This window comes from Triturus cristatus, chromosome 7 (assembly GCF_964204655.1).
Source record: "Triturus cristatus chromosome 7, aTriCri1.1, whole genome shotgun sequence".
Taxonomy (NCBI): domain Eukaryota; kingdom Metazoa; phylum Chordata; class Amphibia; order Caudata; family Salamandridae; genus Triturus; species Triturus cristatus.
This window is the reverse complement of record NC_140590.1, coordinates 857,783,363-857,797,600: the sequence shown is the minus strand read 5'-3', so window position 1 is coordinate 857,797,600 and position 14,238 is coordinate 857,783,363. Positions and strand designations below refer to the sequence as shown.

Genomic DNA, 14,238 nt, shown 5'->3' with positions numbered 1-14,238 from the left:
GAGTTTAGACTCGCTTAGTCAGTGGCGAGTTGATTCCAGGTTAGAGGGTGTTTCTATAGTCCAGTTTGCTGGTGAGAAGGGCTTGGTTGAAGGATCTGCAGGTGCTGTTGGGGAGCCATTTAAAAATCCTCAGTATCTTCAGGGTCTGGAAGCAGGAGCCGGAGACTGCATCAACTTGGAAGGAAATTGTGAGTTGATTGTGGATGAATATGCTGAGGTTCTTGGCATGGGTGATGGAGGTGTGTCCAAATTCTTCCTGCCTCCAGGTGGAGATCCTTGCTGAGGAGTAACTGCAGAAGATCACAACTTGTCAGTGTTCAGGTGGAGACAGTTGGCTTTCATAAAGTTGGCAACTTTGGTCACGCAGGTGACAAACTAGGTCTGGGTTATTGGCTTTTTGTCGGAGAGGTAGAGTATCAGCTGTGTGTCGTCAGCAGAAGAGAACACTGGTTTCATCAGCGCAGACTATGCTGGCAAGTGATATCAAGTAGGTGTTGAAGAGTGTTGTGCTGAGTGGGGAGCCTTGTTGTACTCTACAAATGTCGTTCCGGGCATCTTAGCAGCAGGAGGCTAGGCTGACTGACTTGGGTGAGGCCTCGCCCAAGAAGAGGCATATTTATTAGAGTATGGGGCTGAGATGCTGGCTTCACACAGTCAGATGAGGCTGGGGTGGGAGACAATGTCAAATGCTGCAGAGAGGTCCAAGAGGATGAGAGCTGGCATATCTCTTCTGTCCATGATCTTACACAGGTCACCTTTAGTGGCGATGAAGTCTGTTTCCTATTATGCAGTTCGCTCTGAAACCAAATTGGGTGTTGTCCAGGAGATGGCCATCTGGTTAGGTGGCTGGTTTGATGGGTCATTCAGGATCAGGGTGAGCACTGTGCTGATTAGCTCCATTCCTTTTACAAATGCCTAGTGGGGAATGGACCTGATGGTGCTCTGGAGTGGATAGACTGCCTGGTGGAAGTGGTTGTTTCCATGGTGATGCTGGTCCAGGTGGCCTGTGTCTTTCCTTGGTGTTTGTTGAGATGAGAAGGCATGCTGTGAGGGTGGAATGGTCCAGTTGGCGATTGGAACTGTCATAGACACAGGTTATCTTGTTGTAGAAGAACTGGGACAGCTTGCAGCTGATATGCTGCAATGAGACGACGCTTGTGGAGAAGGCTGCTGGTGAGGTGAAATTTTCATGACGGTGAAGATCTTTTTATTGTTGTTTGTGCTGGTTTTGATGTGGCCAGAGAGCGCAGAGTGGTTGGTGGCTAGGATCAACTCGTGGTACTGTCTGAGGCATATTTGAAGGCCTTCCTGTCTGTGAAGTCCTGGATCCATCTCCATCGTCGCTCAAGTTGTTTGCAGCTGTGCTTGGTCATCCCGAGTTCCTCTGCGTGCTAGCTAGCTTGTCAGGTTCACATTGTTTTGTTTGAGGGCTGCCAAGGAATCCACGTAGGCCATGATCAAGTCTTTACAATTGGAGATGGAGTCTGTGAGGATGCTGTTGTGTGCATGCTGGTGTTCCAGGAGTTAAGAAGTCCAGGATTCTTCTGAGACTTCATTCTAGTCTCTGCGTGCGGGTTTGACAGAGGTTGTTCTCAGGAGATGTTTCTGGATTGCTTTCTTTCCTGTACACTGGCTTTTTTATCCCACTAAATTCTAATGTACAGACTGCTGGTATTCCTGCTGACATCTTCAACTTGAACTTTTATCACTGGGTTCTACATATTTGTGTCAGTCCCAATGAACAATGGACAAGTTCCCATGAGGCACAGTGTCGAGACTGATTAGCATATAGCTGGGTCTGACCTGGGGTGACGAAGTGAGCTAAAAGTGAGCTAAAGAAGGATGATGGATTCAACCCAGATCTGTGATTGGATGTAAGTGTCTGAAAAGTTTCAGCGCTCCATCCATCATCTCCTTGTGTTTGCTTTTTTCACCCTAAGTTGGCAGTGTATGGCTGAACGTGGGATCCTTGCTCTCATTGTCACTCGATTCAAGCTAGCCTGGTTGATGAGGGGTGTTGACCCGAAACCGGTCCCAGGATGTTTGTTTCCGGTCCAGAGAAGAACTGGCTTGGCAGTTTGGGCTGGAGAGTTCCCATGAGGAACAGTCAAGACTGATTTGCATATAGCTGGATCTGAACTGAGGTGGAAAAGTGAGCTAAAGAACGATGATGGATTCAACCCAGATCTGTGACTGGGGGTGAGTGTCTGAAGAGTTTCAGCGCTCTGTCCATCATCTCCTTGTGTTTGCTTCACTTTCTCCCTTTCTCTACATCTTTGTGTCAGTCCTAATGAATGATGGACCAGTTCCATTACTAGCTTTATTTTTTCTCTCTAACCGCATACTGTTCAAGAATTAAAAATTTGCAAACATTCGTGACAAGAATTTTCAATTCTATTAAGGACAAGGAGGCGAGGATTATGCTTTCTCATTTCTTTATTAGAAATGCCCAGCAGCCAATCAGAACAGTTTATAAAACGAAAAAACTACAGTACCCATGAGTACCCGGGTACCACGTGACAACCATAGAGTCTCTCCTATATAAGGCACAACAGTAGATAGTACGTCCTCTTTCTTTGGTGAGGAGCAGTTCAAATGAAAACATGAAATCCAATGGAAAAAGAAGCAAGCCAGGAACCAAGTCAATCAGCCACAGACGGTGATCATCCTGACGTTAGAAACACCGCAAACGCCGAACAGAGGCAGGCAGCAGATGATCCAAGCGGAGTAAACAGGATAAACAGTAGAAATCACTATTTCGGGTCAGAACCTGAAAAGAAAAGTATAGCCGTAATACTCATCCAATAAAGAGAGTGAAGGCAATAAAAGGGAAGGGTAAACATGGAGAAATACAATGCATTGTCATAAATCAAATGCCACTGTGACAATGATAAACATGATACTCAGACATGAATTTGGGTGGGATAATCCTCGCCTCCTTGTCCTTAATAGAATTGAAAATTCTTGTCACGAATGTTTGCAAATTTTTAATTCTATGTCAGGACAGGAGGCTCCGATTATGCTTGTTCAAAGCTGATCCACCACAACAGAAGCAATATGTTCAATAGGCTTGTAATAAAACGTTTTGAACATAGAATCAGAAGACCAATCTGCGGTTTTCATGATGTCCAGTAATGAAACACCCATCGAGAACGCTTTAGAGGCCATGGCCCCGCGAGCCGAGTGAGCACCAAAAATGGAAACATCAATTCCAGCCTCAGATAAGAGCCATCTAACCCAGCGAGCTAATGTAGCAGGAGTAACAGGTCGAAAAGGTTTTTGCAAGGCAATAAGTAGTTGACCCTGTGTATCAGAACGTAAAGGTGCAGTACATACCTCGTAATCCTTGACACATTGAACAACGCAAAGGTTGGGATGATGAGGAAAGGATGGATAAATAACCGAAGAGGTAGCAGTCTTGGTGCGTTTAGAGATTAGAAAAATGACACCCTCAGGTGTAAATCTTCGACCTGCCAAGTCTAACGCCCGCACGTCAGACACTCGTTTACAAGAAACGAGACATAACAGCATAGTCAATTTAGCAGAGAGCTGTTTACGAGAAAGTAATGAATTAGGAGGCCAAGCCTCCAAAAATCTCAAAACAATGGAGACATCCCAAAGCGAGACATATTTAGGACACGGAGGGTTCGCAAGACGAATGCCCTTAAGCAACTTGGAAATTAAAGGATGTTCACCCGCCGGTTTGCCATTAATGGGAACATGGGCGGCAGAGATGGCGGAACGGAAGTTGTTGACCGTACGATAGGCCAGACCAGAGGAAGCGAGAGAAGCTAGAAAATTAATAATCAGAGCCACATCCGCTGAAGCGGGATCAACTTCCCGCTGAACACACCAGTCACACCAACGCTTCCATGAGGCTCTATATCTTTTGTGAGTACTGGGAGACCAGGCGTCACTGATGAATTTGGAAGCGTCGCATGAAAGGCCTGGGAGCGACCAGCGATCCCCGAAATTCGGCACGCCAACAGAAGGAGATTGCCGGATAGAACCAGGGGATGCGGATCGCCTAGGGGATCCAGCAACAGATTCCACTTCTGGGGAAGAAGGAACGGAACCGCACAACACATCTCCAGAAGGTCCGGGAACCATGGTTGAGCTCTCCACAGCGGAACAATGAGAATCAGCTCCGTTTGAAAACGTTTCGAGTAGGCCAGAACCCTGGGAATCAACATGAACGGGGGAAAGGCGTAGCACAGAGTGGACGGCCAAATCTGAAGAAATGCATCTGTGGCCAGGGCTTTCGGGTCCGGCCTCCAGCTGAAGAATAGAGGGAGTTGAGTATTCAGGCGAGATGCAAACAGATCTAGGTGACAATGACCCCAAGTCCGACGGAGAATGCGAAAAATGCGCGGGTGAAGGCGCCAATCGCTGAAGTCGCGAAGATGGCGAGAGTTCCAGTCCGCAATCTGATTGCGGCAACCGGGAAGATATTCGGCAATAACTGTGATCTTTTGTTGAAGACAGAAGTGCCAAAAATCCTTGGCGATCTCCGCCAAAATCTTGGATCGTGTTCCCCCCAACTTGTTGACATATCGGACCGCTGAAACGTTGTCCATGCGGAGAAGAATACAACAATTGGTCTGATGAGGGGAGAAACACCGAATCGCAAAAGACCCCGCTAGAAGTTCTAGGCAATTGATGTGAAGAGACAGTTCCTGGGGAGACCAGCGACCCCCGGTGGAGATTGGTCCGCACCTGGCTCCCCAACCCCAAAGGCTGGCATCCGATTCTATCACCAGATCCGGAGCGGAGCCGAACAGGGCTCGTCCATTCCAGGCCTCCATGTGGTCCAACCACCATTGCATCTCGCTCTTCGCATCCTCGGAAAGAGGAATCAGATCTGAGTAGCGTAAACCTTTTTGGAGGTGACGAATCTTCAATCTCTGAAGTGCTCTGTAATGCAGTGGGCCTGGGAATATCGCCTGAATGGAGGACGCCAGGAGACCTACTACCCGAGCTAACGACCTCAAGGACACAATCTGTCTGGAAAGAACAGACCTCAATTCTCTCTTGATGTACCGAATCTTTTGGTGTGGTAATAAGAGCTGACAGGATAGGGAGTTCACTTGAAAACCCAGAAATTCGATTACTTGAGTAGGCTTCAAGATAGACTTTTGCGGATTGACTAGGAAACCCAGGGATTGTAGAAGGTCGATAGACCATTCCAGATGGGTTAATACTGTGAGGGGTTTGTCCGCCATGAGAAGAATGTCGTCGAGATAGATTATCAGGCGGACACCCCGAGCACGCAGACATTCCACTACCGGCCTCAGAAGTTTCGTGAAGCACCAGGGTGCTGACGAGAGGCCGAATGGGAGAACTGTGTATTCGTACCATATTCCTTGCCAACTGAATTGAAGAAAACGACGATGAGGCTCGTAAATGGGAATGGAAAGATAGGCATCCTTGAGGTCGAGCCGAACCATCCAGTCCCCTTCGCGCAGAAGATCGCGCAAAAGATGGATCCCTTCCATCTTGAAGTGTCTGTAAACTACACCTCCGTTGAAATCCTTCAAGTTGAGGACCAGACGATTGCCACCCCCTTTTTTCTGAACCAGAAAAACATTGCTGATAAACCCGTGAGGGTGGGGGACAGTTGACCTGATTGCCCCTTTGGCGAGAAGGGAGTCTATCTCTGCCGAAATAAACTTTTGATCCTGAAGAGAAAAATGGAGAGGAGGAGGGGGGAGGGATTGATGTTGGGCCTGATAGAATTCTATTTTGAAACCCTGAACAGTTTGCAGAACCCAAGCATCGTTGGAGATTTGACGCCAGTTCTGGAGAAAAGAACGTATTCTGCCCCCCAGAACCACCTCGGAAAAACAAATCAAACTCACCTGAGGTATTAGAGTCCTGGTAAGCACCTTGGTTGCCACCGGAACGGCCTTTCCGGAATTGTCCTCTTCCTTTTCGGGAAGGATAGAAGTTTGAGCGGGTGTTGTACCCGGAGTCCTGACCCCCGCCTCTCTGGGACTGATAACCTCTCTGGGAGGAGTTATTGGAGCCACGGCCGAACGAGCGTCCCCTATGTCGTCCGGCCCTGGCAAAAACCGGACGAAGTGCACGCTTGATAGAAGCTTGCGCCTTGTCCAAACCACTGAAGGTTGCTACAAATTTAGTAAGTTCCTTAAGGAACGGTTGGCCAAATAAAAGACCCTGTGCCACCGGGCCAGACTCGGAAGTTGAGAGTTCCGCCAATTTCGGGTCAATCTTCAGAAGAATAGAGCGGCGACGCTCACTAGAAATGGCACAATTTGCGTTGCCCAACTGGCAAATAGCCCTCTGAGCCCATTCTATGAGTTCATCTGGATCCACAAGAGACTCTGCTTCCTTGGCCTGGAATCCGAGATCAAGGATCTTGGTGAGGGGTCCCATCAAATCCAACATTTTATCTTGGCAGGACCGCCAAGATCTGTCCAGACCCTTTTTAGGGTCCTTAGCAAATTTCTTGAGATAAGAAAGCATCGTGGGGTCAATTTCTGGAGTGTCTGCCAGGTGATCTGCAAGATCCGGGCGAGGGCACTCGGAGCGGAGGCGAGCTCTAACCTCTTTTTCAAAAGGTTGTCGGATGTGCGCCTGGACATACTCAGCTACTGCAGGAGAAGGAAGCCATGAAGATGAATGGGGGTGGTAGATCTCCGAAGGCTCAAAGGTTAAGACTTGCGGGTGAGTAGGAGCGTCCACATAATGCTCCTTGCGAGCTTTCTTGCGTGGTGGAGGGACATCCTGGTCAGATGAGGAAGAAGGAGGACCGTCAGAATCAGTGTGACAGGCTGCCGAGGTAGAAGCGCCTACCAAAGGACTTGAGGAAGCCTTTTCTGAGGCTAGAGTTTTAGCCAGACGTTTGAAATCCGCCCTGTGTGGATTTATGGGGGATTTGGAAGAGCGAGAAGAAGGTAACCAACCTTGCTGCTTTGCATATTGCGTCAAATGACGCTTCAAAGGGTTAATAGCGTGGACCAGGGCTTTGGTAACGGAGTGCTGAACTCCTTGGTCCAATGCTTCAACTAAATCTTGCTCAAGGAAACCTGAGCTCTCCTCTTCGTAAGAGTAATCATCTTCATCAAAGTATTCTTCCATTATTCTTAATTTCACTGGAAAAAGTGAAAGTAATGCCCACCAAATGACAATTTAATGTCAAGTAATATTACAATGCCAAAGGCACAATTCAGGGGGAGTGAAAAACCCCACAGCAAGCCAATTAATGGACAGAAAAAAGGCTGACCAAAAATAAATAATTAAATTAATTGTGGAGGGAGGGCTTGCTGAGTCACTCTAGGCAGAGCCTATGCGTAATTATACAGCCCCAGGCCTTTAACCAGCAAAGGGCGTCGATGGGGCTGAAGAGAAGCTGAGGCAGTGGGCAGCGGTGTGGAGAACAACCGATTCCTGTGCTCCGTGTGAAAACACGGTTTGTAAACAAAGAAAATGGCCGCCGCGCATGCGCGGAACGGCCGCCTCAGTTCGTAAGCAAATAGAGAAGCACGCGCGTCAGCGCGAGCTTCTCAGCCCCTATTCTCCCACTCCACTTAAATCTGGACACCGACGCTCGAGCGAGCGTCACGGCCAAGGGAGGTGAGCCCACGCTCCCTGCATGCGCGCCGCGCGAAGCGGAGTAAACAAAATAAGCGAACCGGGACAGCGCGCAACAATGTAGCGACAGCTAATACAATTTGGCAGCGAGCGCGTCCCAACAGAAGTGCACAAATACCAATGCAACAATGTAACAGTTATAAAATGAAAAAAGGCACTTAACTGGCTGCGGAGCAGCAAAGAAAGAGGACGTACTATCTACTGTTGTGCCTTATATAGGAGAGACTCTATGGTTGTCACGTGGTACCCGGGTACTCATGGGTACTGTAGTTTTTTCGTTTTATAAACTGTTCTGATTGGCTGCTGGGCATTTCTAATAAAGAAATGAGAAAGCATAATCGGAGCCTCCTGTCCTGACATAGAATACCACATCTATATGCCCTTGTCAGCATTCTCTGCCTAGACCACTGTTTTCTGCTGGACTCTTTAGTGGTACCACTCGTTATTTTACTCCCTTTGCTCACTGGTGGGTTTATTAGAGTGACTTGAATGGCAGAGTTCCCACTCACTAGCAAAAATCACTTCTTAATCTCCTGTACTTGGGGTGTCTACGCTCGCACAAAGCCTCGCAGAGGTGTGGTGCAAGTTAAGCCAGCCTCTTGCTGGAATAGCTGTTGAATCGTATGTGAATCCAAGTCACCAGTCTTGTTCCAGCCTGGCAGGCTCTCGTGGATTGTACTCCTGTGCTGTCCTTTCCACACATTGCACGTCCAATGGTGTTCTGAAAGACGTGGTGTCTGAGCTGTCTTCGGTTATGTGGTGATTTTGCCGGGATGAGCAAAGCACTGTCCATTAATGTCAGCTGTGTGTGTGTTCTGCTCCACTCAGAGGTGGAGCAACGCCGCCTATATGTTATCATTCTTGCACAGCTTCAGTTCCATGGTATATCCTGGCAACTCTGCAAGCACTGGAGTCAAATCAGATGTTGTTTTTGAGCCTTTGAGAGAGAGACAGGCAGGCTTTTCTGCTTTCGGAGTATTCCTGCTTCCTGCCACTCTCTGGTGCGCACATCTTTACCCCATCTGCCTGCTCCCAGCTCAGCGCCTAGAGGCCACCTTGGGGTAGTGAAGGGTTCATATTATCAGCTTTTCACCAAACCTTGAGCTGATGCTATTACCCCTGAAGTATAGAAGAGGTGCCCTCCTAATGCCAGTGCTTTGCCGCCCCGTGCTGTTCTGGCCACAGAGATAGAGATCTCTGTTAGCGCCTAAACTTCCTTTACATTACTCGCAGACTTCCCGGAGACGGTGCTGCACCATTGTACAACAGATTGCTTTTATCATTACAGAGATAGCTCAGTGTCCTCCCCATCGAATGGCATCGAGGTGATACGGAGGGAAATATCGCGAGAGTATGGGGATCAGTTCAGAGTCTCTGCTCTGACGCAGGTTCATAAGGGACGGGCAATGAGCTAACAAGGCGGTTGATATAGTTCAATCTCAGAAGTCCGTCCTCCATCAAATTGTGCCTGTTTAGAGTAAAAAAACACACGTCATTGTCTGACGTGCGGTTCTCTCATTGGTATCCCTGATGAATGAAGTACCCTAGGGTGGCAGTAGTCTGTGTCCCGTAACCCTCACACAGCTGATTTGAGGTATCCGTATAATTAGACAATATCCAAAGATGTTAATTTGATAAAGAATATATGTGTATTTTCATTACAATATGGGCAATTGTGGTTCTAAATGCTATTGCAATATGTGTGTATAAATAGTAACATGATTCATATAAAGCTGAAAAACCAATGCATGATCTGCACGAAGAGCCGTTAATGCATCACACATCTCCAGTGAGAGGCTCAAATGTGCCTTGAACATTCCGATGGGCGCTTTGTTTCTGTGGATGCGCACAGCACCGCCCTCGAAGTCCCCACCTACCTGGGAATTCTAACGCCATGTTAATTCACCAGAATGAGCTATGGGTGTCTCTTGTTTCTGGTTATAAGTCTACAAACTTCGGTCAAAGTGTAAACAAAAGCAGCTCTTAAATTTTTTCACCAGCATTGTTTGCAGCTGTGCAGTTACTTTTTAGGACACCGAGCGCCGCTGTTCAACCAGGGAAAGGAGAACTTAAAGACAGATCGGACCACGTGGTGTGTACTACAGCAGAGATGGGACTTAGGCAGCAGTTTATAAAACGGGAAACCTCTGAAGATTTCAGTGACTGGGTGCAAGCTCTGCTTTGGTGGAGTCCGCAAACGAGCGTTCCGTTCACCTCAAAAGAAGCCGTGCATTGTCACTGGTAATCTGGGGTGATTCTGTGGCTAGAATGGCACCGAGACGACGCCTCTCTGGATCTCAGCCGACGGTAATCTGTTCATTCAGTGCTCAGTCACCGAGGCGCTGTTACTCTGGGGCTCAGACACCGAGGCCCGGTTACTCCGGGGCTCAGACACCGAGGCCCTGTTACTCCGGGGCTCAGACATCGAGGCGCTGTTACTCCGGGGCTCAGGCATCGAGGCGCTGTTACTCCGGGGCTCAGACATCGAGGCGCTGTTACTCCGGGGCTCCTCTGCTGCTTCTTGTTGCTCTGCTGACAGTCTGTGGAGCCGCTTCCGAGCAGCTGCGTTATTCCATTCCCGAGGAAATGAGGAAAGGCGCTTTTGTTGGGAATGTGGCTCTGGATCTGGGGATGGATATTAAGGAGTTATCAGAGGGAGGAGCTCGGATCCATGACAGAGGTACGATGCCATATTTTGCTCTTAATTTAAACAGCGGATCTTTATTCGTTAATGAAAGGATTGACAGAGAAAATATTTGCGGGAACGTCGTTCGATGCCTCTTAAATGTAGAGATTATTTCAAAGAACATTATGAAAGTGTATGAGGTCGAAATAGAGATTCAGGATATTAATGACAATTCCCCCTCGTTTACTGATGATCAAATACCCTTACAAGTCCCTGAAAACACGAACCCCGGCACCCGATTTGCGCTGCCCGAGGCGCACGATGCAGATGTGGGGATTTATTCTCTTCATAACTATCTGCTCAGTGACGACATGTATTTCACTTTAGAAGTAAATAACAGAAGCGATGGTTCAAAGTATGCAGAGCTGGTCCTAGAGAAGCCACTTGACCGAGAGGAACAGGAAGTTCACAGCTTGATCCTCACAGCCACGGACGGAGGGGATCCGGTCAGATCCGGCACCATGCGGATACAGATCAATGTGCAGGATGTGAATGACAACGCACCCGTTTTGCAGCAGTCTGTCTACAAGTTCAATGTGTTGGAAAATGCGTCCAGTGGAACTGTTGTGGGCAGCGTCAGAGCTATTGATTTTGATAAAGGATCGAACTCCAAAGTAACATATTCTTTTAACAAAATGAAAGAAAATATTGTACAAAAATTCAAACTGGGTGCTCAGACTGGAGAGATATTTTTGATTGAAACTCTGGATTTTGAAAAGAACGAATTGTATGAGTTTGAAGTCCGAGGAAGTGATGGGAGTCTATCATCACGCTGCAAAGTTTTCATCGAGGTCATTAACATGAATGATAATAGCCCAGAGATTTTAATGTCTTCTGTGCTCAAGCAGGTTCCAGAAAACAGCCCATTGGGTACAGTCATTGCAATTCTGGAAGTGTACGACAAAGATTCGGGAGAGCATGGAAAGGTCACTTGCTTTCTGCAGCCCCACCTCCCCTTTCAGTTGCATAAATCGGTTGGAAGTTACTACAGTTTGGTAACTGATAATATTTTGGACAGGGAACAGGTCCCACAATTTAACATAACTATTACAGCCACGGACAATGGAATTCCCCCGTTGTCTATAACCAAAACCATAAACCTGCAGATTACAGATGAAAATGACAATCCACCATCATTTCAGCAAACGTCATACAGTGCCTACATAATTGAAAATATACCTCTTGGCACTTCCATTTTTTCAATAAGAGCAACAGATATGGACTGGGACAAGAATGCCAAAATCAGTTATTCTATTATTGATGGACTCATAGAGAAAACACCAGTGTCGTCTTATATATCAATTAATTCTGAATCTGGTGTTATATATGCACTTCGACCCTTTGACTTTGAAGAGTTTAAAGAATTTCAAATTCAAGTGAAGGCACAAGATGGTGGTTCTCCATCTCTCATGAGTAATGTCACTGTGACATTCTTTATACAAGATAAGAATGACAACACCCCTGAAATATTATATCCATCAACACCCATGGATGGGTCTTCCGGTGTGGAGATGGCATCTCGTTCATCTGAACCAGGTTATCTGATTACAAAGGTGGTAGCTGTCGATGCTGATTCAGGGCAGAATGCCTGGCTCTCCTACCAGCTGCTGAGGTCCACAGACCAGGGGCTGTTTACTGTTGGTCTTCACACTGGCGAAATCAGGACAGCTCGCCCTGTTATGGAAAAAGATGCAATAAAACAATTCCTGGTGGTCTTAGTGAAGGACAATGGGCAGTCCCCTCTCTCTTCCTCAGTTACAGTCACCATAGTTTTGGCAGACAGTATGCCGGAAATGCTTCACGATATAAGTAACCCTTCGACATCCACAGAGTTGGAATCTACTCTCACACTGTATCTGGTGATCGCTGTTGCTGTTGTTTCATTCCTGTTTCTTTTCCTGATCATTCTTCTTTTGGCCATCAGGATTCATCGCTGGAGGGAATCTCAGCTTTCGGAGTCTTCCGGGGTTAACTTCAGTGCTCTTCCTACTTCTCAGTTTGTGGGCATTGATGGTGTCAGAGCTTTTCTGCAGACTTATTCAAAGGATTCAAATACTCTGTCAGAAAAACAGAATCTCGAGGGTCGAGGACCACCACTCCTCATTGATGATTTTTTAAGTATAGGCAAAGAGGACAAGCTGTTTATGGAAGTAAGTTTACTTATTCTACATTCTTTTTATATTTATTAAAAATATTGGTTACATTGACTCCTCTACAATGCCAGCTGCGAATAACAAATATATATTTTTATTAGTTTGCATTCTTTGCTAACAAAAGCATGCTCAACTGGCAGAAAACAAACCATTTTAAATTACAGAGCTACTTCATAATGTTCACATTATTCGGAAACGGTTTGCATTAATGATCTTCCGTTCTAGAGTGCTTTCAGTAGCTCAGGTGTATGTATGTATGTATGTGTCTTGTAAAGCGCACTGCTGCCCTGAGGCATCCTGGCGCTGTAGACCGCTGGGGAACCCGTCCTGGCTATCCCTGTGAGATGGTCCCTCCAGGGTATCTCCAAGGTGAAACCAGGCATCCCCAGCGAATGTGGGGGGCCGTTGTAGTGGAGACGAACACAGAAACTTGGAAGCTGAGTTTTTGAATATTCAAGTGTGAAAGAGAACATAACTCTACCAAATAGCTTTGGTAATTCCCGCCCGTGATGTATGCTCTGCCTTATTCACTTGCCAATGTGTTAAAATATTTTGCTAATGATTTACACATGCAAATATGTGTAGGGGTATGTGTTTTCGGGCAACACATTAATTAGTTGGCTGTGACAGCTAAATTGGGCATCCATTCTTTTGGGTAACATTTTGAGTGGAAGTTCGATATTGGCTGTATAGCTGAACTCCAAAAGGAAATGTGATCTTTGAAATACAGCTAAATGTCACTTTGTAGTTATTTATTTATGTAATGGATTATCATTTCAGCCTGTCTGTTATTAGGAAGGAACTGCTAACACAATGGAATATCAACCAACCTCTATTTCCCAAGCAAAGCCCACTGTCTGTACCACTGACTGAACTCCCATCCCCGACCACACAATGTTATAATTCCTTTCAAATAAGTTTGGATGTTTATATACAGCAACACAATGTGGCTATATAGATTCATCGGGATTGATGAAATGGCAGATAGAGTGGTATATGGGGAAAAAAATCAGTTATACCGCCTCATTTATATAACAAAAAAGTATGCCCCCACCCGCCTGCAGAATGTAATGATGGGCCCTGAAGTCTTCCATATCTCACAGATATTCATTGCCTTTCTATTAAAACGCCCCTTTACAGCCCCCGATGCTCTACCATTTTTAATAAGAAAAAAAACCGAGCCAGCTACCCACACACTATGACGTTTTACATGGTTACATGAGTTTATTTTCACAAGATAATGTCTAATTGTCTGTTTCAGTCAACCTGCCTGCTTCCTTCTGGCTTAGATACCACAGTTGGTCTTTTTAACACGTTTGTATTTGTCAACCCCAGCATGTGTTTTCGTTTATTGGTGTGTTTTGGTTGCTTGCATCACCTGCGCCTGGAAAAAAATGTTAATCACAGATATAGTATTATTCTCTGTCTCCTTTGATTAATTTCAGTTACATATGCTGTAAAGGCACACAAACAAGGGCTTGCGCGTTCGCTCTGTTTGGTTCCATACATTCAGTATGTCGATATGAAGCAGACACGTTTTACATTTGTAATTCATTTTAATAATGGTTTGGAAGTTTCAAGTTGGGTTCGAGAGTTCTATTCAACCTGGCTGCAGTTACCCCTCATGCCCACTGAGGGCCGCTGTTGTCAAATACTGGGTGACAGCAGGCGTGGAGTCTCCTGCTCTCGGGGCGCGCAATCAGTGTGGAGAGAAGCAGGACTCAGAAGTGCTGAAACGTACTCTTCACACAAGCCGCCTAGGCAGCGAGAGTTGACACATTTAAG

General features: G+C 46.5%; 1 pseudogene; it reads left to right on the top strand.

The window, feature by feature from the left end:
- Positions 1-10,200: 10,200 nt before the first annotated feature.
- On the top strand, positions 10,201-12,489 carry LOC146810721 (protocadherin gamma-A11 pseudogene; annotated as a pseudogene).
- The last annotated feature ends 1,749 nt before the right edge of the window (positions 12,490-14,238 follow it).